Raw genomic sequence first — 25,020 nt, forward strand, 5'->3', positions numbered from 1 at the left:
ATCCAGGTGAGGTTGTTCCAGTTGAAGATTCTTTTCCGGATGAGCACTTATTTGCAATTTCCATAGTAACTCCTTGGTATGCTGATTTGGCTAATTACTTGTCTACAGGAAGGACACCTCCACATTTCACTGCAAAGGAAAGGAAAAGACTGATCAAACAAAGTGCTAGATATTCATGGCTTAATGGCGATTTATTTTACACTGGTTTTGATATGATCATTAGGAGATGTGTAAGAAATGATGAGGTAATTGACATTTTAAAATCTTGCCATGATGAACCGTGTGGTGGGCATTTTGCAGCGAAGCGGACAGCCTTCAAAGTTCTTACTCTTGGATACTACTGGCCATCCATTTTCAAGGATGCCAAGAAGTATGTAAAGAGTTGTGACAGCTGCCAAAGAATGGGCAGACCAACAGCTACCGATGAGATGCCCCTTCAGCCCCAAGTTCACTTAGAACCATTTGATAAGTGGGCTCTGGACTTTATAGGACCTATTAACCCAGCCTCCAATGGTAAGAAGTACATCTTAGTATGTACTGATTACGTCACAAAGTGGGCAGAAGCAAAAGCACTGGTGAGAGCAACCGAACACACAATAGTCAATTTCCTTTTTGAGGAGATCTTTGTGAGGTATGGAGTACCAAGGGAAATTGTAACTGATCAAGGTACTCAATTCACCTCAAAGCTCATGAAGGACATCACAGACAAGTACCAAATAAAGCATAGGAAAAGTACCCCCTATCATCCACAAGCCAATGGGCAGGTGGAATCAACAAACAAAACTTTGGAGGGGATCATTACCAAAACTGTTGCAATGAACAGGAAAAACTGGGAAGAAAAGCTCAAAGAGGCACTCTGGGCTTACAGGATTACTTGGAAAGATACCACAGGATTTACACCATACCAATTTGTGTACGGTAAGGAGGTCATGCTTCCTATTGAATTCCAGATTCACACTTTTAAACTGGCTGAAGATTTACAAATTGATTTGGACCAAGCACAAAAAGAAAGAATCCAGCAGTTGAACCAGCTGGATGAGATGAGGCAGCAAGCAGAACAAACCACCATCCTCATGCAAAAACACAGGAAGCAATGGCATGATTCACACATTAAGAAGAAGCACTTCAAGGAAGGTGACTGGGCTTTGCTTTTCGATTCAAAATTCAAGGATCATAAAGCCAAGTTCACCACCCATTGGATGGGCCCCTATGAAATTATTCAGGCTTATGACAATGGTTCAGTCAAGCTCACAACTATTGATGGCGAAGGTCACTCCTTCACAGTCAATGGTCATCGCCTGAAATTGTACACCAAGCCCATCAGCAAGCAAGATTTTCTCCATACACTATCTCAGCAAAGTGAGGTTGAGATACTGCAGCCCTCAGCTGCAGTATCACTGCCTTAGTTTCATTTCCTTTCAATTTCAAAGTCAAAAAGAAAAAAAAAAAAAAAAAAAAAAATTATAAAACAAAAACTAAAAAAATAAAATAAAATAAATAATGGGTTAGATGTGAAAACCAGTATCTGGCACAATCTAACCCCGAATTCCTACTTGAAAACCAATTCGTTGGCGGGTACGAATTCTCTTTCTTTTGTTTACTGTTTAATTTCTCAGCTGAATCATGACTTGAGGACAAGTCAAACTTTAAGTCGGGGAGAGAGGCATCAACATTTTGTTACTTTTATCTCTCCCTTGTAAATTCTTCAGATTTCTTATTCTATATCTTCACTGTAAATTTCCAACAGCAGCTCGTTACCAGCATTCCAGACTTCAATAAATAAGCTGTTTTGTCATGATTTTATTTCAGAGGGACCTGGTTATAAACATTTTGCAGAGGGACCTGTTCTGTTCAGACATCTATGCTACCAACACCAGCAATTGACACCTGTTTAAGACACTCAAACCAGCAGTAATGGGACCTGTTTAAGACATTCAGAAGGGACCTGTTAAAGAAATTGACACCAAGGGCTACTTCAACAGAATTTCATCAAGCTTCTACAAGGATTTGGGCACCAACACTCCAGCAAATGGCAAGCTCAGTGAACCTGTAACAATATAAGGAGCTGCATGAACATTTTCAAAACTTTCTAAGGGACCTGTTACATTCAGTTTTCTCAAGGAACCTGTACATTCAAATTTTCTTAAAGGGACCTGTTACATCTTCAAAAAATTTCTCAAAGGACCTGTGCATTCAATCTTCCTCAGAGGACCTGTTACAACAAGCAAAAGAACAGTCAAAAAGGGACTAGCTACTCAGCATGTCAATACAATAATGATCAACAAAAGAGTAATGTATTTCTGTTCTTAAACATTTAAATTCCTAGATTGATTTTTAATGTAACTTTGATGACTGTGAGCTGTTATAATTGATTTCAAGGACACCTACATCCATCTCCTATCACCCCTTATCCCACCGATTCTCATCATTCCCATACATCAACCTATTCATATCCCTAAAACCCATTACCAACACATCCACCTTGTCATATATCCTACAGTCATACCAACATCCTCTATACGACCGAATACCAATTAAAAATGGCACGTGGTGAGTTGTGTTTTTAAATACAAAGGAAGAGACAGATGTAAAGCGGCCTATATATATACTACTCCACACAGCCAAATCATAACTTCGCCACCCAACGTACCCAATGATCAAAAGGGACTCCCCGAAATCATACCCAGCACTATAGCCCAGCATTATAGATACGCTACCAGCGCTCTTGTGGTGACATCCATGCAAGCGTACAGCACTCTGTTTTTTAAATGAATAGTTACATTGTGAAGTGAGTACAGGGTTATCTCACCATCATTTCCACATTCGATTCCCATAACTTTCAAAGTGAGAATCAGAAGCAAGGAGCGCCGAGGAGAGTATTATCATTTGGGTCGATTTACACAGTGAGAATCAGAAACAAGGAGCGCCGAGGAGAGTATTACCGTTTGGGTCGAGTTACACAGTGAAGATTGAAACCAGCGAGCGCCGAAAGGGGAAGGTATAACCATTCTATTTTTGACTTCCATCACAGTCATATCAACCGGCCGAGCATCATATTGAAGACTAAGGAAGCGATACACCAGGTAACCAACTTGAAATTTCTGTGTTAAAATTGTAAGAATATAGACAGAGAAGGGTTAGAGGCACAACCCTCTGCCATCACCATGACTAATAGGGTCGAACCGAGTGTGTTCGACAGCTCACAATACCATGATGATTGTATTGAGATTCTCAGAGAAATACAGTGGTTACCATTTCTAGAAAAATTCCATGGAAGTAATGAGGAAGTCACCAAGCAATTTGCCTTCACCTTTAATGGAGAAAAGGCCCTAATAGGTAACTTCTCCTTCAGAATTTCAGAGGATACTATAGCTCAGGCAATAGGAATTAGTCCAGAGGGGGAGAAGTACTTTAAAACCAAGCAATTTAAAGAGAAATCATGGACACAGTTCATGTCTAGACCTAGAGTTTCCTCAGTAAACTGGAAGAAGGGTGTTCCAAGAAGCTGGTTAGTGCATCCTTGGGATGAAATGGTTTACATCCTTCAAAAATTCATAATCTGTGAGGGTAGGTACAGTATTGTTTACCTATACCACATCAAACTACTCCTCCACTTGAAGAAACAATGTGTCATCAGTATACCATATTTTCTGCTACAAAGTTTAACAAAGATGGCCAAGACTATCCATAAGCAAAAGGGGAATGAAGACAAAAGCCTATATCATTTTGGCTTAATTAAAATCCTCATTGAACATGAATTGCAGAAAAGAGGTGAACCATGGAAAGAATTCCTAGCTGTCAATCAAATTAGAGATGAGGAAGAAAAAGAAGAAGTGCCAGGGGACTCAGGGTTTATGAAGGACATTGATGAAGAAATTCCAGTATCCAAAGCCAACAAAGCACCTTTACCTGTGGGCAGCATAAGGACCAGGAACATGCAAAAAGAAGATGCTAAGAGGGCCGAGAAAGACAAAATTTTTACCACTTACTCAAGAAGAACAAGGAGGACACCAAAAGCCCAGTTGCAAGAAGACCAGTTTGAATCTCATGCACCTGCACAAATGGATGTTGAGAGTAGTGACCATTCACTACCAGCACCAGAAGTTGACATGGAGGTAGAAAGCAATAACAAACAGGAAAAATGTTCACCACCTCCTATTAAAAGACAGAGGAAATTAGAAAAACAAATTGAAGAATTGAAGGAAGAACTCATGGAAGCTAACATGTTGGAAAAAGTTATTAAAAGAGAAAATGAAATGCTCAGGGTGCAAAGCAAAGAAACACAGAAGACAAATGAAAAGTTAAAGGAAAGAATCAGTGAATTGGAGACTGAGCAAACTGAGATTTCTAACTGGGCCACTAAGTGGTACAATCAGAAGAAGGCTCTTAAAGAAAAATATAAAAAGTTAAAGCAGGAGCTCAAGGGACAGAAAGATAACCAGGTGAAGAAGAATGTAGACACCTTGCTCAAGGCAGCAGAGATCCAGGCAGGGACAGAGTTCAAGGGAAGCACTTCTGGGATAGCATGAGGACATGCTAAGTCCTTAAGTCAGGGAGAGATGTTGGTATCATCCCAAGACCCCTTTTCCTCCCAAAAACATATCATTTATCCATTCATTTTCATCATATATCCCTTAGAATCCTTGAAAATTTATTATTAATGGTCTTATGGTTATTAAATTGCATAGAAATTGATTTAGGGGTTTTATGTTGAAGAATTAGAAGTTTTTGATGAAATGGTTACAGGAAGTACCCACATCCTGTAATGAGCTTATCGTTTGACATGTGGCGCAGTAGATGGGTTAGAACGAAAGGCATGGATGAAAAGCAGAATGTCCAAGCATGGACAAACACCTATCTCCCAGCCGAATCGATCCTCCTATGTACGCGGTCAACTCAAGTCAAAGCATGGCACCTGGCAGACAAAAGCAGCAACAACAGCTCGTTCTATTTTCATTTTAGTTTTTGTTATTTTTGAAAACACTTAGCATGGAAACATTTTGAAAAGGCTTGATGTAATAAAAGCGGCAACAGCCGAATGTACATTCATTGTAGCAATGACATGGCTGTGGATATACATATGTAAATACAGTCCGGTTAATGGTTAATTTTTTTTTCCGTTGAATCGTTCTAGAACAGAGTTTTAAGTTTAATACTAAGACCTATTCACAGTTACGACGTGTGTATCTCTTGCATTGATTTGGTAGCCGGTCGATTATAGCCAGTGTACCCTTAGGACGCGGACGGGCCCTGCGTTCAATCGGTATACTGTCCATTTGTTTCATTTACATTTCGGTTATCATATGTCTGCACAGTGTTTATATTGGATTTCGATTTTAATAGATTTTATATGGTTTGCATAACAGTCACAGTTATATAGCCTTCGATTTCCGTAGCATATGGTTTGCACAACAGTTACATAGCTTTCGATTCCCATAGCTTTTGATTTCTATTGAATGTATATGGTGTGCGTTTATGAATGGTTTGCGTTTATGGTTATGTTGAACAGTCATCACTGAGATCTGGAAGTGAGTCCTGTAAGGGATTCGATCCCTGTGTGTCTTGTAAAAGCACTATCATAAACCTTGCTTTCATTTCACAATTCATTTATGATCTCTGCATAGTTTGATATAGTGTAAATATCATTGAATGCTGTGTGTCTACTGAACAAGGGTTTTCTGGGTAATGTCTTTGTAAGGAGATTAAAATCGTTGTTACATTCATACACAGTGCTTAGGTTTGCATAGTCATACACAGCGTTTAGGTTCAGGGTTTAATTTGGTAAATGCATTTAATGTTAAGCATTGTAATCAAGTATATCAGTAGAGTGATCTGAGTGTTTGAATGATAGGCTACATATTCCAGTCTTCCGTAAAGAAGCTTTGTAACCTACATCATAATCACTTGGCCAGCGATCCTTTATGTCTATATATTTTAGACCACACCTCTAAGCTTACGCACCTCGGTCGATATTAAATATAGAGTCTAGACTAGTACCCTAGCTGGAACACTACACCAAGCTACTCTCATTGCTGCTATGTCTTACATTATTGATGATAGATCTGATCAATATTTCATCTTAACCCTCCAAAATGTATGGATAAGAGTTGGAACCTTCCAAGAAAACATGAGATGTCATCACTCCATCATGGTTCATGAGCTCTTTGTGTCCTCATGATGGGTCTTCTTTGTGCTTCTTCTTTGCAAGTGCTTCTTTGTCTCTCTTGACATCTTCCTTGAGCATCACCTTGCCCTGTTGAAGAGGTACACCTACCAATGAAGTTCACCCATGAAAGGGCAAGATCAGTCTAAAAAACCATCTATTCTATCCCTACTTTACTCATGGAAGAAGTTTCTTGTGACGAGCTGTGTGTGAGGGATGAAAGAGGGAGGCTTATTGAAGATGGCACAAGTGAGCTCAACAGTGGATAGGTAAGGCACCAATTCTCACTAGAATTGTGCCATGCACTATGAGAAGGGGCTCTTCAGGGTCTAGCATAGTGGGCAAGTGCAAGAGACAATATGATGAGCTTGCTGACTGAAACTATGTAGTGCGCGAGGTTGAAAGGACAAGGAGACAATGATAGTGCAATTGAACTTCACATTGATTGTGAGGAGGTCTCACTATGGACTAAAATTGTGACATGTGTTAGGGAAGCAAGTGACTGCATAGTGAGGGAGTCTAGTAGACAAGGGAAGATGACTTACTCACTAAAACTGCGACATGCGCTATGACTGAGAGACAGACATTAGGAAGAGCACAATTTTCTTCAACAGTGATCTAGGAGAGGCTGCATTGTCCACTAGAATTGCGACATATGACAGGAAGGCAAGCAAAACAAGGCATGACATAATGAGGGGTTCCAGTTAGTAGAGAAGGCAAGACTAGGCACTGTAATTGCGACATGGCTCTTATGCTAGTGTAGTGGCTAACTGTCCATTAGAAATTCAACCTGTGCTCAGTAAGGCTCGCTAGAAGAGGAGATTGCATAGTTGGCTAATGCAAGCAATAAAAGATCGGGTAAATTTTCTAGGAGAATTCTCACTGCATTGTGAATGGAGAAGGCCTTTGTATCACACAATTTGCTTTTGCAAGGGGATGAAGAAGGTCTTTGTTGTAAGCTAGAAGTGCTCCATGTGCTATGCAAGGTAGAAGTGATCAAAGCTCAATGTAGTGAGTCAGTGCAAGCAATAAGTGTTAGGTGACCATGCTTTGAAGGTTCACAATACACAATGATAGGGGTTGACCTTGAGGAAGACTCAATGCACAAGTCTAGGAGGGAAGGATTTGATCAATGAGGCTCATGGATAGGTAGTGCTCATCACCTGGTGACAAGGCTCACACATTCACAACTTGCACTGGGCAGGAGGACCAAGAAGAGCTCCAAAATGGCTAATTGTGGGACCAGGGGAGTAAGAGAGAAAAAGAAACCCGAACAAGTCCAAAACACTAATCAAACACATGAATGGCATCAACACAAGCCAGGGGAATACACAGGACTGATGATCAACAAACACACCTTGAAACAATAGTAAAGCGACACTTATTACTAAGTGCGATAGTTGAAACAAAACATTGCGACACTTAAAACATAAGTTGTGACACAAGTGTCGATCGCGATTAGAAAGTGCGTTAAGCTGTAGGAATGTGTCTAGCACATATTCTTATGATATGTAGGACCATTTAACACAAAAGAGTAAGCTATAGTTGCCTCTAGTGATGTGCAAAGGTGTGACACATATAAGAGTGAAAATAGTTAGAAGGGACCCTTGAAACCATAAGAAAAAGTGAAAATGACACTTGCAAAAGCTAAAGAAATTGAAAGTGAAAATGACAAAGTGAAAGTAACATGAAAATGACACTTGTTAAAGTGAAATCAAGCAAAAATGACAATCGTGAAAGTGAAAGCGACACTTGTGAAAGCAAAGGTGCGCAAAAGTGATAGTTGAGAAAACTCACTGATTCAATAGAAGTACAGTTGTAACCAAAGTAAGAGAGAAATTGTCAATGGAGAGTGTGCATTGACTTTCGACATAGGTTGTGCAATGTAGTGTCCTTATGGACCGCACAATCACTGTCAATAGTGACTGTGCAAGCCTTACTTCCAAAAGTTGCGTAATGCGTATCTGGGCTTGCATAAAAAAAAGTGCATTTGAATTCATCACGAACTGAGCATCTATCAACAAGTGACTTTGAAACTTAGGATCTTAGAAGAATACATGAGCGCTTTGCAAAACATTGACCGACATTAAAGCCACCATAGAATGACAGATCATAAGATCCTCAGTAGGCTCCAAAATTCAAGTGTAGGAAAATTTTTGGAGGGTGTTGATCGTAGCGTGGATCTAAATTGGACCTACTAAATAATGCTCTTGTTGAGGCATGAATGAGGCCTCAATTTTCACTTTGGGATGTTTAAATTGCAATGGAGTATTTCAATCTTCCCCAAGTTAATTTCATAAGGCACTCAAAGCCTTAAATATTTTTTTTCTATCCAAGACCCATACAAGTATATTTGAAGAATACCAAGTTATCTATGTTATCATTGTTTTTCAATGTGCAAATAGAAGACTTGAAGCTCCATGGGAGTTCAATGCTCTAGGGGTGTGGCTTGTTTTATTAGGGATTCACTTTTTGCATATAGCTTGGTGGTTTCATATGACTTTGCTCAATTTATGTGTTTCTAGATTAGTGGCATGTTTGCATTCCCTCGAGACATTCATTGTAAGGCCCCTTCTTAGGTTCCCTATTAAAGACATATAAAATCAAATACACACACACACACTTGTATATCAATTTTCTTACTTTTCTTTCTTTGTTCATAACAAGCAACAACAACTTAAGAAAATATGTTTGTGATGTAAGATAATGAACACATCTCTAATGAGATTGACCAGAGTACACATTATGGGGGACTTTGAATGAAATAACATTTTGCAAGGCTCTTTTCCATCTGTGCTTAAGCTACGAGGTTGCCCAAGTGCAACAATGTCCTTGAGACATCATAACACTTCCTTATCACACTACATCCATTTCTCCAAAATTTTGGCAACACTTTTTTTAGGTAGCTATTGATAAAGTCATTGGGTAGCCTTCTCCTTGGTGATATCTTTATTTCATGACATGTGGATCCCATTAATAGTTCATGCTTACACATACCTAAATGCTGCAGTGGTTCAACCTCCCTGTGAGGAAATATCCTAGCAATGTGAACTATAGTTGTCTCAAGCCATGGCATAATATCTTATTTTAGTCCATGCAAAATAACAGGCACTCTTTACTAATAATGACAATCATACTCGATGCTTGTTATCATCTAAGACTAAAGGTTGGGATTGCACTTGCGTAGATATCAAGTAAGAACTCATAATACATCTAATGAAGTCTCTAATGACAATGGTGGGTTTTATTTTGAAAGACGAAAAACAAATATTTTCATTGATGATCACCATTAATTTTGAGTGTGTAGCATAACCTTGCTAGCAACCAACTAACTCAAAAATCTAAGAATTAAGATCAATTCAAACTATGATTTAGAACTTTGATATTTGCCTTGAACCTCATTTATCAACTATGTTACCTAACCAAAATTAATAATGATTTCTAATTAAGAGGGACAATCATTTTAAATCTTTTACATAATACAAATCCTTATTTTTTTTTATTATTTTATTTTTTCCTTCGCACTAGAAATTCTCTAACTAAAGATAATCATCACCAAAAGACATATTTGATTATTTGATTAATTTCGAGTACCACTATAAATCCATTTCTTACATAAAACTTGTAATCATATATTGAGATTAAGTTTTGAACAAAGATAAACTATATTATCATCATTAATCTCAACCACTCAATTATCATAATAGATCAATAAAAACTTTTATTTTAATATAATGATCATTAATAATTTTATTTCTAATATTTTTTTACGTACACCTAAGAGAAAAAATACTACAATAATTTTAAGGCCTAAAAGAAAAAATGCTACAATAATTTTAAGTATCTAAAATACATTTGAAATATTTATCTCAACAAAAAAATCTATTAACTTGGCTTAGTAATTTACATTAAAAAAAAGACAAAAAAACAAAAAACTATTATTTTTAAATAAAACAAACTTAAGACTTAGTAATTTACGTAAATATAAATATAAGAAAAATAGTTTCATATGCTTTCGTGTGGTTTAATAATCCCTTCGTTTACCATTTAATGAAAATAACAATCTAAAGATATAAAAGAAAAGTGACATGTAATTTTTAACAATTTGAATGTTTTTTGAGAAGAATTTTCAACGTAATTCGAATGTATTTGTCAACACGTTTCGAACCAACGAGTGTAGTTCATCGTCAAGACAAGTTGATATGGATCACAAAAACTTAAATTCAACAATTTGAATGTTATCTTTTATAATAATAATAATAATAATAATTTTATATATATGATATTTTATTTACTTAAATTATCATTTTATTTTAGTTAATATAATAATGTTTTTTTTTATCATTTTATTTTAGTTTATATATATATATATATATATATATATTTTTTTTTTTTTTTTTTTTTTTTTTTTTTTGTGAAAATAATTGAAACGATAATTTGTTTTAATTTACTCATTTACTTATTATTTTACATCCATTCACACACACACACAAATATATATATATAATAATGATAATGATTTTTTATATTAATATTGAGTTAATTTCAAGGTCAGTGTCTTTTACAATTTTAATTGAGTTTTCAACTTCTGAGCCCAAACATGTGAAAAAAAAAGAAGACTATTATTCCTACTACATTTTGTACATATTGCAAATCTAAATTGGTATTGTCTGAAAACCTTCTAGAAAACTTCTAAAACTAATGCATATATGCAATACATAATTTAAAACACAAAGCTAAGTTATTGATGTACATTGACCGAACCGAATTATGGGTTTACTTCAATAGTTTCCTCATCAGCTTGCCTTAACTGCACTAGACTAGGGACCTAGGTCTCTTTAGCCACCTCATCATCTTTCTTCTACTGCTCCGGATTCACAAGCTAGTTCACATCCAACACCTCTTTCTTGTCCTCACCCAAGTTGACTTCTTTTGCATCTTTCCCATTCAAGGACTCAAGTCTTACAAGGTGAAGGTCCAATATATCTAGTTTTGCTTGCAATGTGTTAAGTTTGGTCTGGAGCAAGCCATTCTTTTGATTAAGCAATAATAACTAAGCCTGAACTTTTGTTGCCACCATTTCCCATTGTCTTTTAAGTAAAGACAAGATATGCTCCATCCTTGTAGTGAGGTGATCCAACTGGCGACTGAATTCCTCCTTCTTCGAGACATGTGACATTTCCATTTCTTCACCAATGCAATGACCCTCTTTACCTATTATGGTCTTGGGTTTCCAGTTTCGAACTTCTGTAGATAGAGTAATGACTAGTCGAGCCTTATAAACTTGTTCTGTAGGCATAACTGCCCCCATCGAGCCATAGATGCACTTGCCATCTTCAATGCACCGACCTATGATGTACATTCTCTTGACCAGACAAATGATATCCAAGCTAAAACCATTGTAATTCTCTACCTAAGCCATTAAATTGTTGTACCATAAGCATGCTTGCTTCCCCTTAGAAATAAGGGTAACATACCTTAGCTCCCTCCCACATTTATTAAAGGCATGCTCAATCTTCCATCTGTGCCAGACCATGCTTACATCCATTCTTTTAAGCCAAGTGTTTGCATGGGCCCAAAGCCCGACGGTAATGTGGAGCTGCAAGTATGTTAGAGAATAGTTATGAAAGTTCACGAGACATGAATGTAGGCTGATGTGAGGACATCGACCCACCTACTTATTAACTACTCTTTTGCCTCTTGTTTCGATCAATATGACAATTCCTTGACCTTTGATTGCTTTTTTCATGGTAAATGATTATAAACACCACTGCACTCACCCTGAGTCAATATCCCTTGTTCCAAAGTGGACTCCCTTATTTGCTAAGGGGCCTGCTTTTGAATTTAGATTCATCTTCACATGATAAAACTCAACTGTCTCAAATTTTCCTATTTGTAATCTTATTTTTTACAGAATTGGGGATTGAGTCTGTTGGAGTTCCCTTTGAGTTTAAACTCCTATTAAATGACTATCATAGAGTTTCCAAATACCATTAATTGCTGAATTTTCTTTGATATAGCCAACTTTAACCCCTACCACATGGCTAAAAATTCGACTTGACTATTAGTAACACTCCCCAAGCCCCATGAATATTGTAACTCTATTTCTTCACCGCAGCGATAGATAACCCTTTCTTCTCTTGCCTCCCCTCATTAATACGACAATTTTATTTTTCTATAAAATTTAATTTTTATTCAATACATAAATAAATTCACTATCTAAAACCCTATTACATTTACATCATACAATTTTTAACACCAATTTTTACTATTTTAACAATTTATCTTATCAAAATCTAAACAAGTGTAATACACAACATTATTGCTTAATATTTGTCTCTTACATATATATATATACACACACTTAAAAGCCTTTTTGAAAGCAAGAATGTGGTTTTAATATAATTTTAAATTAATATAATATTATAAAAAAATTAAAATAAAAGATTTATAAAATATTTTTTATTTTGAAATGAGTTATGGTTTTTGGGCCAATGTTATTGAATTGCCATATTGTTGGCCTATGGTATTGTAACAAAGCCTATTTACAAGTTAATAATATCATGATAAAATGGGGATAAATATCCATGGTGAAGAGTTTCGTTATATTGTAAGTATTAAGTTTTAATTTAAAAATGTTATAAAATAAAATAAAAATAAATTATTTAACGGAAAGACTTCCTATTTCAATTTAAGGTAGATAAGGATATGTTGAATTTTTATTTTTATTTTTTTTAATTCAATGCCTAAATTGATTCTCAAGGGAATATGCTTGGTTTGAATGCTTATTAACTGTTGTAGTGTATCAGAGAGTTTGCTAGGTTTCATTGGCTTTTAATAAAATGATGTCTCAACGCCCACCAATTTCTTAGGGGTTTTCAAAGCATACCTAATTTTAGAAAAAACTACCTTATATCTTGGTTGTAAAGGATAGAAACTCTTCAACACCTTTGTTTTTTATCAAGATGATTCTTAAGGATTAAGTAAATCAAAGTTTATAATAATATTTTTGTTGCAATATTTTTTTGTTATATATTTAGCCATGGTTAATGCAAATGATATTTTTAATGTGGTTGCACTAGTTATAAAATATTTTGATTTTAGAATGAGTTATAGTTTTTGAACATGTGGTATTGATAAATCATAGTATTTTAACAAAACCAAAATTATTATAACACTTCAGGAATATAACTGTTTAATTTTTTTTAGACCATTCAATTTAAAACTATATAAAAATAATATCAACTAATTAATAAAAATCAATTTACATTTTAAAAAATCCAAAATATGGAAAAATATAGAGAAAGTTTTTATTAATTTAATATTTATTTTTTCCTGTTTTAAAAATACTACTTGAAAGTGAGTTTTTAACCAAAATTAAAAACAATAACCAAATGAAAAAATATAGCGAAGGTTTTTAACCAAAATTAAAAAACAATAACTTGGAGCACTGTTTTGATTTGGGTTTGCATTACGAATTGAAATGACGTCCACATATTTCATAATGTCATCAGGGGGAAAACTGCAACGCTTTTCAATGGCATTCAACCCTCTTTCCTTTTCGGGTATATTATATTTCCTTTACTCGCAGCCTTGATTTGTAGCCATAAATTTTGATTACAGTTTGCGGTTTTCTCGTTGTCGCTTTTCTTCTATACATTTTCAGTTTTGTTTTGAAATTTGCAGACTCCGCAAAAATTTCAAGTTGGAGTTTATTTTTTCCTCCAATTCAGTTATGATATTTCCATTACTTTCAAAGCAGCCTTGATATTTCCATTATTTTCAAAGCAGCCTTGATGTGTAGGTATGAATTTTGATTACAGTTCGCAGTTTTCTCATTGCATCTTTTCTTCTTTACATTCTCAGTATTGCTTTCAAATTTCCAGACTTCGCAAAAGTTTCAAGTTGGAGTTTTATTTGCTGAGCAAGAGCCCTTTTTAAATGTGGTTTAAGCTTGATTGGGTATGTCGCTTTCTGTGGGGTTTCCGGGCTGCCCATATGTTCCCACTGGTACTCTTAAGCCGCTCCCTTTGGAAGCCCTTTGTTGGACCACCATGTGCACTCCCATGAACTGCCCTATGGGCGGGAAAGATATGTGTTGCCACGACCTAACAAGGTAGGTGTTCATTGGCAACGGAAGTTCTATTTTCTTCCTCAGTCTTCTCTTAATCATCAACGATTCACAAACATGCATTATCTATCTTCTATGATAAAATGATAGATTTCGTGGAATGTACAGGGAGAGTTATTTTGCATGGTCGCTGGTTCTAATCCTTAAACATGTGTAGTGTTAGCTCTCTGTAATTTTCCCTAGGCTGAAGAGAGAAATTTCAGTGGTGACCACAAAACCACTTGGATGCTATAATCTAGCCCTTCTAGCTTTAGAGAGGGCTCTCTCTGAATTTCAATTTCTTAGATGTTAGGCTAGGTATAGTGCTCAGTAGGGTATGCATTTTAAAGGTTTGTTGGTAGGAAAGGAGACAAATCCATTGGGCATATGGTCATGTCTACCTGATTATGTTTGCCGTGATGAAATGAAGAGAAAATGGAAATTCCACCCGGGTGAGATAGGTAGTAGTCTCTTTAGAGTTTTTAAGTGAACATTTCGTTGTAGGAGGGTGAGTGAAGAAAAAATGGAACATGACAAAAGAGCATCGAGCATCAAGATGAATTCTAATTGTCATTTTAGCAAAAAACATAGATGTTTAGCAAAACTGAAGTGATGCACTGTTTGAACTCTGGAGTGAATTCCCAATCAAATCTTTGTTTAACTAAACAAGAAGATATACATTCAAAGCATGATTTATCATAGAAGATAACTTACAAAGAAAGGAAACACATCTCCAAAGAAAACTAACTCAAGAATCCTTGCAAATTCCACCTTTGTATTTCATTCACTGTAAAAATGTCTCAAAAATAAGTGCAATACAATGTCTCTTTCTCCTTAACCTGACCAACCCTTTTCTCCTTTACAATCATATCATAAATAGGCCAAAATGAGTTAGTTCCCACCTCTAGGGGTCGAATTCCTCATTAAGATTTCAATTTCTAACTTCTGCAATGAAAATAGAATTGACTGCTAAAGACTAGGGACTACATAACTAAGTCTTTTCTAAGCATTTCACATTAATTTCTTAGCCCCAAATCGAGCTTGTGAGTTACTGAATACTTTATTACAATTACTAAAAGCATAAAAACAAATTACATCAAGTTTTGACCAAGTAAACTCATCCAGGCATTGTGCTTCTCCCTAATTCTCTAGAAATGTAAAAACACAACGAAGAAACACAACGCTCCATGGTTGTAATATCTCCGGTTGACTTCTGAGCTGCTTGATGACTCCAACATGTGTAAACAAGTCTGAACATGGACATTTTCCCCTTTAGAAGTTTTCTTTTACCGCATAAAGCCTCAAACTTTGATAAATTCTTTTGTAGCCAAAATGCAGCGACAACTTCAAAAGTGCAGCGCCATCCTTTTTTATGGTTTAAGTGACAGGGATGCTTTTGGACAAATTGCACACATTGATGATGATGCTGACACTGCAATAATCATGCCATATACCTCTTTCAAGCCTTCCTTCACCAAAAATGCAAAATGTTCATATCCACACCAAAAACCCTAACCCTAAGGCTAGCTAGGGTACAAAATACTGTGAAAGTTGCTTCTTCACAACATGACTTCAGAATCCTGACTAGATATGGTTGCAAGATGGACTATAAGTAAAAACATTATCACCTGAAACTTCAACCCCATATCAAAGTAAAAAATCAAAACTGTGTTATTTTCCTCTTCCAACATTCAAATTTTGGCTGCCTTAGCCAATAGGTTTAATTTGCCTCTATCTTTCTCTTGCAACTCCCTTAACTTCTTTTTGGTGGATCTAAGTTCTTTACTCATAGATATATTATGCTTGCATACATTTTTCATTTGCCTGTGTAGTGGAATGGATCTGCTCAACATGTATTTGGCATTGTCCATAGCTGGGTGATAGATGTCTAGAAGGTCACTCATTTGTTTCATGGCCATTTCATCCTATTACTTGAGCTTAGAAATTTCCCTGTGAGCTTCCTTCAGTTGCCTTCTCAACCTATTAAAGGTGTGTTTCCCCTCATCTACCTCTATCTTCTCTTCTTGGATTTGTAACTTCCTAGATGAGGATTTGGTAATCCTAGCTATTGGAACTTCTACCTTCTTAACATCCTCTTTGATTACCTTTTCTTTGCCCTTGGATTTGGAAGCAGCTGGTGTAGCTTTAACCATTGGCACATCTTCACTAGGTTGAGTTGTCTTTTCTAGAATAACCTTCTTTAGTTGCCTATTTTCCTGTTGCAACTGTGCAATCATCAAATGGACCTTCTTCAATTGTTCTTGCAATTCTGCAACCTCCTTGACTTTATCATCAACAACTTCATCTTCTGGTATGGTCTCCATGGTCTCAAATGTCTGCTCCAAGGGCAGCTTTTTTGCAGCAGACCTAGTGAGGGGTTTCTTAGGGACATCCACCACTTCTGGAGAAAACTGTAGCTTCTTGCCTTTCTTCTTTCTTGTAGACTGCACTGTAGTTGAGGGCCTCTTCACTGAGCTTCCAGTTGGTGATTGAATGTCCTTTACCACTACTGAGGGTGTTTCCTTCTTGCTCAAGGGACTAGTTGGCACATCATCCACCAGTTTTGAAGAATCAACAAATGACTACCATGATTGCTTTCTTTTATTCAGCTCCTCCAATACCAACAACTTAGTTAAGGAAAAGTGGAAAAGGCTTGGTTCCACTTGACTTTGTTTTCCCTGCACTTTGTTAGCCATCTTACTGAGACTCCTAAATAGATAGAAGGGCAAATTCAAGGGACTCTTCCCAGTAAAATGCATCAAGAGTCTGAAATGGTATTGGTAAATCCTTCCAAACCTCCCCTCACATGTGAAATACCTCTGAATAGCTTGCAAAAGCTTGCTGTGATGTTCAAGTAGATACTCTTTAGGAACAATGGCCCCATACTCCTTGTCTCTATACTCAAGCTTCAAAAAATCTTTATAATGTGCAATATCAAGGGGCATACCCTTGAACCATTGTTCTCCCTGAAGGGGAATCTCCATTGCAACTGCTATTGTGACCTCTGTAACTGGAAAGGTGAGTGCTCCAACCTTAGCCTCCAACCCATCAAAGCTCATGGCAAACTCCTTAGTAAGTTGTGCATTATACCCTTGAATCTTTTCACAAAACCTAATACATCCCACTTGCTCAAAAGCAACTCTGATAGCTGGGTCTACATTGATGAATGTGAGGTCTTGTGGTTCAAATATGACAATAGTACCTCCCTTGTGCTTTCTTCCCTTTGGAGTTGACATGGTTTCTTGTTTGCAGTAGGGGATACTATAGGGTTTTAATGGAAATTTAATTTGTGCAACAAGTAATAGAAATAATGGAAAGAGGCCCCAAATTTTATCTTTGATAGCAAATTAAGAAGGAAACCATATGTATCATAGACCAATCAACACAAATACTTGTTGGAAACCCCCAAGACAACTAGTACACTTTTGATTCTGGTGGCAGAAAATTCAAAGGACATGCGCAATTCCAGAAGCGTAACACATGAGAAGATAGGCTTTCAAATACTTCTAAAGCACAAACAATTACGGTAGGAGCTTTAAATTCGGTTCAAAGGCATGACACACCTTGCATATGGAGGCTCCACAAAGAAAAAACACGGACTTGGCAAAGAGAAGCACAAAAAACGCAGCAATGATGAAAGTGCAGTGATTAGGAGAAAATGCAGTGAATGGAAAAAGCGCAACAATTGCAAAACATAGCGATGATAAAATTAGATGACTTGAAAGTTTCTATGTTATTTTCTCAGCTCATACATGTAATTGGGTAACCATACAAGACCAAGGAGCTGAAATGAACTTGAGTTTGCACTTGTGAGAGAGATTTGATCATCGGGTTGAGAGAAACGCAACACTGTGTGGAAACGCAACGCTCCCTTGCCTCCTTTGCGCAACAACCAAGCACGACCACCAACGAACTTGCAATGGGAATAATTGAGATCTGATAAAACTTGTATGAAGAAAATCATGCAAATAACCTCCCAAAGTGGCCAAGAATGGATTTTGATGGCGATAATTATGGTTTGAAATTGAAAGACCAAAGTGCAGCACAAGGCAAAAGCGCAACAACTGTCCTTTTGACTGTTGTACCCTTGTTGATGTCATGACCAATCATGATTTGATATATAAACTGACTCAAGAGACCTATAATTCTGTGCCCATGATGACAAAGCATGGCAGCACAATATTTCTCATGATCACTTGATGTAACTTTGACCCCTAGACCTAGCTAACTTGACCCCTTGGGATAAAATACCATCTTTGTAACTCTTGACACACTTTGACATATTTACAATGGATAATAAAAATTTTATTTCCACCTAAGACCTAAAGCTTGATCTTCCATAAGATCATAGCCATACTTTATGCTTTTGACAAAATTTGAAAGACAAAATTCATTTTTGACTACTATGACTATAGGATACTAACAGGTAGAAGCTTCCTTACCCAATTTATACAGACATTCTCTCAATGCTCTTATTCAGATTCCATCCCCAGGATTAGGCAATCTGTTTCTTACAAGTTTAACTTTAGACTTTTCTCTCTTAAAATTGATGTTTGCAGGGACATAAAAGCTTGAAATATGGAGCGAACAAAGGGTTCCTTCATGGTTGCCTACCTTCTGATGTTTTCTATTTTTATAGTTTGGTGGGACATCTACACCTGTCAACGTGTCTTGACCTCCCTAACCCCTTGAGGATATAGATTACTATGTATCCCTAGGTATGGAGACCATCGCTAGTAGATAAGGTCCATGTAGTAATGTGAACATGATTATTGTAAGAAGGCTTACTAAAAGGTTTCATCTACTAGAGAGTTCCTCCTCTAGAATGTTATTAGGGGATATAAAATACTACACAAATATGTAGAAGCATTGTAAAAGATGTCTTAGAAATAATTTGTAAACCGAGCTCTGCTCTATTAGGTTCCCCTCAAAGAGGCAAACAAACATTGCTTCCATATCAATAAAGGTATCATACTAGTTCATATTGTCCATTTTGTTGCTATTCTACTTTTTTTTGCAATATATCTGAGTAATATCTGTAATTTCTGTTATGCATATTTCTATTTGGCACATCCAAGCGCAACCACCCATCATATAATGGTCAAGAAGGTTGTCCAAGATAAATTCAAGTTGAGGGGTCCTTTGAACATCTTTTGCAACTTTTGACCCCTTGCATGCAAGGTCCTACTTCCTTTGAGATGCTTGGTCATTTCAGGTCTACCTCTTGAGAGTGCATGGTTTGGCTTGAAGTCTAGTATTTTCCTTCTTTATAGGACCATGGGAGATAGACTATAATTTGTAGAGCTAAGCAATGACTTTTTGTCAACCTCACATTATATTACTTGAGAGATCTTACTAGATCCTAAGTGGGAAAACTCAAACAATCTTGTGAACAGGTGGTAGTAACATATATAGTAAAAAAATGGGTCCATTATTAGGGATGTCAAAGCTAGAATTTGATATCCTCCCCAAGCCCATGGGTGGATCCAACTTGGACCTACTAACCAATGCCCTCGTTGGAGGCATGATTGAGGTCTTAGTGGTCACCATAGGATGCTAGAATTTAAATGGAGTATTTTAATCTTCCCCAAGGTAATTTCATAAAGCACCCAAAGCCTTAGACATATTCTTTTGAGTAAGACCCATGCAAGTCGTATTTGAACAATATAATAGATCTATTTTAACATTGTTCTTCAGTGTGCAAATAGGAGACTTGAAGCTTCATGGGAGTTGAAGGCTCTAGTGGTGTGGCTTGTTTTATTAGGGATTTGCTTCAATGTAGGGTCACCTTGGTGTCTTCAAATGGTTTCGCTCAATTTATGTGGGTCCAAATTAGTGGCATGTTTGCATTCCCTCAAGACATTCACTGTAAGGCCCCTTATTGGGCTCCCTATTAAAAACATATATAAGCAAATATCATTTCTTCTATTTTTCTTTTTGAGCTCATAACAAGCAACAATCACTTAAGAAAGGATGTCTATGATGTACGCTGGTGAATGCATCTCTAACAAGATTCATCCAGAGCACACATTATGGGGAGCTTTGCGTGGGACAACATAGTGCAAGGCTCTTTCCCACTTGCACTTAAGCTACAAGGTAGCCCAAGTGCAACAATGTCCTTGAGCTCTTGTAACACTTCCTTATCATACTACATCCATTTCTAAGGCCATCTAACAATGCAATTCACAAGGAAGGTGACATGCTCGAAGGAAAGGATAGATGATAGTAGTGGGGGCACAACAACGAAAATCAAGAACACGTGGAACAACCTGGATGAACTTGTTAGCACCATGTTTACATTTCCAAAAAAATCAATTTTTTTGCAAAGTTGGCTCTATGCACTTCTGAAATAATTTGGGTTACAAGGCATATTAATTTTTTTTGGATAGGGAGATAACTTGAGGTTTTGTGGTCATCAATGATCATTTCAAATGTTAAACAAAGTTCAACTTCAAACCAAGTTTCATGACCAGAGGCACTGCAATTTTTATTTATACAGACGCCACGAAAATATTTTTCAGCGCCTACAAGATTTCTATATTTTCTTCCTATTTTAGTCATCTTCTTCTAGTGCAGTTTCCGAACAGTTGAAAATGAATTTTTGAAAACCGAAAGAGGCTTTTATTGAGAATGGACCCATTCACAAAAATGTCTCACAGTGTTTACCCAAGTGTCATGGTTTGAAAGATATGAAGGAATCTTTGCAGCCCTTTTTTCCAGATTTAAATATTAAATAATTTATTGTTTTAGTCATTAACTTTGGGAACCGTTTTCGAGAAGCTGAAAATGAATTTTTCAAATCTGAAATAGGCTTTTGTCGGGAATGGGCTCATTTACAAAACCTCTTTCAGTTTTGACAGATATATCACAGCTTGGGAGATACAAAGGAATATTTGGACCCTATTTTTCAGGAATTTGCCAGATTTATGTTTCTTAAAATAAATTCAGACAGCTATTGATGAGCCACCTCGTCAATTTGACTTGGGGATCATATCTAACCATCTCCTTGATTATTTCAAACAACAAACTAAAGTTGGCCTCTGGGTGAAGAGGTTTTCATATCCATTTCTTTTGGATCTTGATGATTATTGTAGTTAAGGCTTTCCACAAATTGTGGATCTGAAACCTATGTAGTGTTTCTATAAATTAGATGTAAAAGGAGGACCAAGGGTTGGATTTAGAGAAGAAAAAATTACCATTGCAGATGTAATTTAAACTCTGCATTATTAATTTGTGTCTAAGATCAGAAGCATATAACATTTTGAGACTGGAATTCTTGTGTTGATGTGTTTCCAGTCAGTTTTCTAGGTATTTGTTTCCATTTATCTGTTTCTCACGAGATGTTTTTCTTCCATATATTTGAATGAAGGTATATGAAATAGAATTCATGTTTACCATGCTCTGTATTCATTTCATTTAAGTATCACTATTCTTTCTGAAGTCAAGCAGAATTCATCCTTGTTAGATGCTCTGTTTTTGATGGACTGTTTTCTCTTTTCTACCACCATACTCAACTATATCTTTGTCTAAGAAATCATCAACTACCATGCTCTTGTGTTTTAATTGACTATCACCAGCATCTTGACACCTTATAGATTGATTTTCAGACTTATTTGAATCGATGCCTATGGAATTCTACTTCTCTACCCTACCACATTATTAAAACCCTACTGCACATAAGATTTAGCCATTGCATTAAGTACACAATCAATTGATGATGTGGCACTGGGTGATTGAGCTGTAAGAGAGAGCCCTCTCTAGGTTGGAGGGGGTAGCTTTCAATCTAAAGTCTGGTTTCAAGGTTACCTCAGAGATTTCCTTCACAACCAGGACATTTTTGAGTGATAACATCTTGGCGGCGTTGTCAGGGAACGAAGGTTGAATCTTCCCTAGGAAAAAACAACAAAGATCCAGATCTACTCATTGATGGTGAACAAGGATTAGACATAATCAAGTTCTGCATCTTTCACCTGGCGACTCCATTTTCAAGAATCCAGAAATCAGAACATTTATGGCGATTCCACTAACCGAAGAGTTTCAAGCTTAAATTGCAGATCCAGTTGCCTAATCAATCAAGATGACATGGTATGTTGAAGATCTTTTGTCTATTGAAGGTTTTAGAGAGTATTTTGATATGTTTGATGATGATCAAATGGATGATGCTTTCTTAAGTTTTTTGCCTATATATTTACATTCATGCAAATGTTCCAAGGAGAAGTGTTGTTTTTTAAAAACATTTGCTTATCAACTTGCGGAAGATACGGAGGTATTAAAGACTCAAATTCAGTCCTACACTTTCCAATATCAGAATCAGTCTTTTGAAAGCCTTTTTCAGCCAAAACGAGAGAAGGAAGTGCTACCCTTTAATATCAAAATTGAGGAATGTTTTGAGAATAAGGATGAGTTTGACGACTCACAGTTTTACAATGGTTTGACATAGAGAGCACATGTGAACTCTCCAACCACAACAACCAAATTGTAGAATATTTTAAGGATAAGCAAATAGATCATGTCTTTATTTATCTTGTTGCTGACTACATGGAGGGTTTTTTCAGCTTGAATTTTCAGCCATTTTTTTCCTATGGAGGCAAATGCATTGTGAGTTGCCTTTGCCACTATACTGTCCAGTTTTGATTTCGCTGAAGCACAATAAAAAAACCACAGTATTTGAGCAGTCGCTTGGTTGCATTGACACTGTTCTTTCACTTGATCTAGCAATTATTTCATCAATTTAGAATAGGTTGGTGTACGAATAAGCTCACAAGTTGAGCATCATTTTCAACAATTTTTAGTTCAGTTTTCAATATATGTTTTCAGATTGTAGTAATAGTCTTTTCAACAGTGTACAATTTGGTTTCTAGTTGAAGGTTTTGGAAAGAGCAGGTTACAGTTTGTTGGTTTTCAGAGCTTGGGAGCTGGCCAACAAATTAGGCATTCGGTATATGAGTTCTTCGCTGCTTCGTAGGGAGGACAACATCCCCACTGGAGCCAGCTGTTAGCACCATGTTTACATTTAAAAAAAAATCATTTTTTTTGCAAAGTTGGCTTTTATGCACTTTTGAAATAATTTGGGTTACAAGGCATATTAATTTTTTTGGATAGGGCGATAGCTTGAGGTTTTGTGGTCATCAATGATCATTTCAAATGTTAAACAAAGTTCAAACCAAGTTTTGTGACTAGAGGCACTGCGGTTTTCATTTTATACAGGCGCTACGAAAATATTTTTCAATGCCTACAAGATTTTTGTTTTTTCCCTGTTTTAGTCACCTCCTTCGAGCGCAGTTTCCGAACAATAGAAAATGAATTTTTGAAAACCGAAAGAGGCTTTTGTCAGGAATGGACCCATTCACAAAAACCTCTCTCAGTTTTTACCCAAGTTTCATGGTTTAAAAGATATGTAGGAATATTTACAGACTTTTTTTCCAGATTTAAATATTAAATAATTTCCTATTTTAGTCATTAACTTTGGGCGTGTTTTCGAGAAGCTGAAAATGATTTTTTCAAATTTGAAAAAGGCTTTTGTCGGGAACAGACTCGTTTACAAAAACCTCTTTCATTTTTTCAGAGTTATCATGGTTTGGGAGATATGCAGGAATATTTGGACCCTATTTTTTGGGAATTCGCTAGATTTATTTTTCTAAAAATAAACTCACAGACAACTATTGATGAGCCACCTCCCCCGATCGGGGTGCGAAATAGTTGGAGGCCCGTTTGGGTTTGATTGATATGACAAAGCATTTATTGGTTTGGGACGGTGGGTGGTATCCCCCATGCCCTCACACGCTTGTTCACTGTGATAACATGAAGCGTCGCAGCTCATGGCAAATCTACGACGTGAAGGTTGGTAACCCTCAACGCCTACAGGTGGTGGGAGCGGAGGTGGAGTTAAGACCATCTGTGTGACGTATAAACTTGGGTCCTTAGCTTCTTAGATAGCCTAAGTTTGATGTTTACAAGTTCGCGGTGCCGGTGGCACGAGAGGTATACCCAACTGTTGCCTGTCTCTGTTCGAGGTTGGCGTATAAAATCTGGTATGTTATAATGCTATCTCTGTATCCTAGGTTGGGGGCTTCTACTCGTGATAAGCTTCGCATCTAGAGGGGAAAGGAAACATTGGTTAAATTAGCAGTTTCTGTGACTGGCAATATTGGCCTTCTCGACTATGTAATGTTAATTTCTATCTTTTTTGGCAACATCCTTTCTCGCATGGGCATGTTTACTGGTTTCCGGTTTTTTCTCATGATGTTTCCTCTGCATGTTGATAATTGGGTTCTCCGTTTTAAGCTTGAATTGTTTGGGCAAGCCCTGTGGAGAGTAAGGGTTCTGGTAAATGATCAGGGCCGAGTCTACGGACTCAGGGCTTAGGGGTGCATGGGGGACACCATTTTCATTCTGGTGGTACCTCACACTCCTGGAGGGTTACTGTTTATGTATGCTTGCTGGCTCGGGTGGTGGAATTTTGAAGGGATGTAGTGTCGTCTGACGTTTCATTTGTTTCTTTGGTCGTACGTTAAGTTAATGCTTGTCTTTTGGGTGGTTCTCTGTATAACTCATATTCTAGGTCTGCCTTTGCTGTCTCCACTTCTGGCCTTTGTACAGTGGGCTGGTTTTCGAGCGCGGGAAGGTGGGAGAAGGGTGAAGAAAGGGGGCCCGACCTTGGCAAATATGGTGAAGTCTTAGCCTCATGGTGGAGCCTCGAGTCGAGGCGAAGGGGCCGCAGACACCAGGAAGGCAAAGGTAAAGAAGT

At 36.9% G+C, this 25,020-nt stretch overlaps 1 long non-coding RNA gene across 2 annotated transcripts; it reads left to right on the forward strand.

The window, feature by feature from the left end:
* The first annotated feature begins 13,612 nt into the window (after positions 1 to 13,612).
* LOC149166481 (uncharacterized) lies at positions 13,613 to 21,718 on the forward strand. 2 transcript variants are annotated; one of them, XR_016260871.1, is made up of 4 exons: positions 13,613 to 13,728; positions 13,850 to 13,967; positions 14,117 to 14,279; positions 21,125 to 21,718. It is a non-coding gene; the product is annotated as an uncharacterized LOC149166481 (long non-coding RNA). The 2 variants fall into 2 exon arrangements; XR_016260870.1 differs by lacking the exon at positions 14,117 to 14,279.
* The last annotated feature ends 3,302 nt before the right edge of the window (positions 21,719 to 25,020 follow it).

The sequence above is a fragment of the Pinus tabuliformis genome, chromosome 5_1, assembly GCF_031772625.1.
Source record: "Pinus tabuliformis cultivar Carrire ecotype Pingquan chromosome 5_1, CPIR1, whole genome shotgun sequence".
Classification (NCBI taxonomy): domain Eukaryota; kingdom Viridiplantae; phylum Streptophyta; class Pinopsida; order Pinales; family Pinaceae; genus Pinus; species Pinus tabuliformis.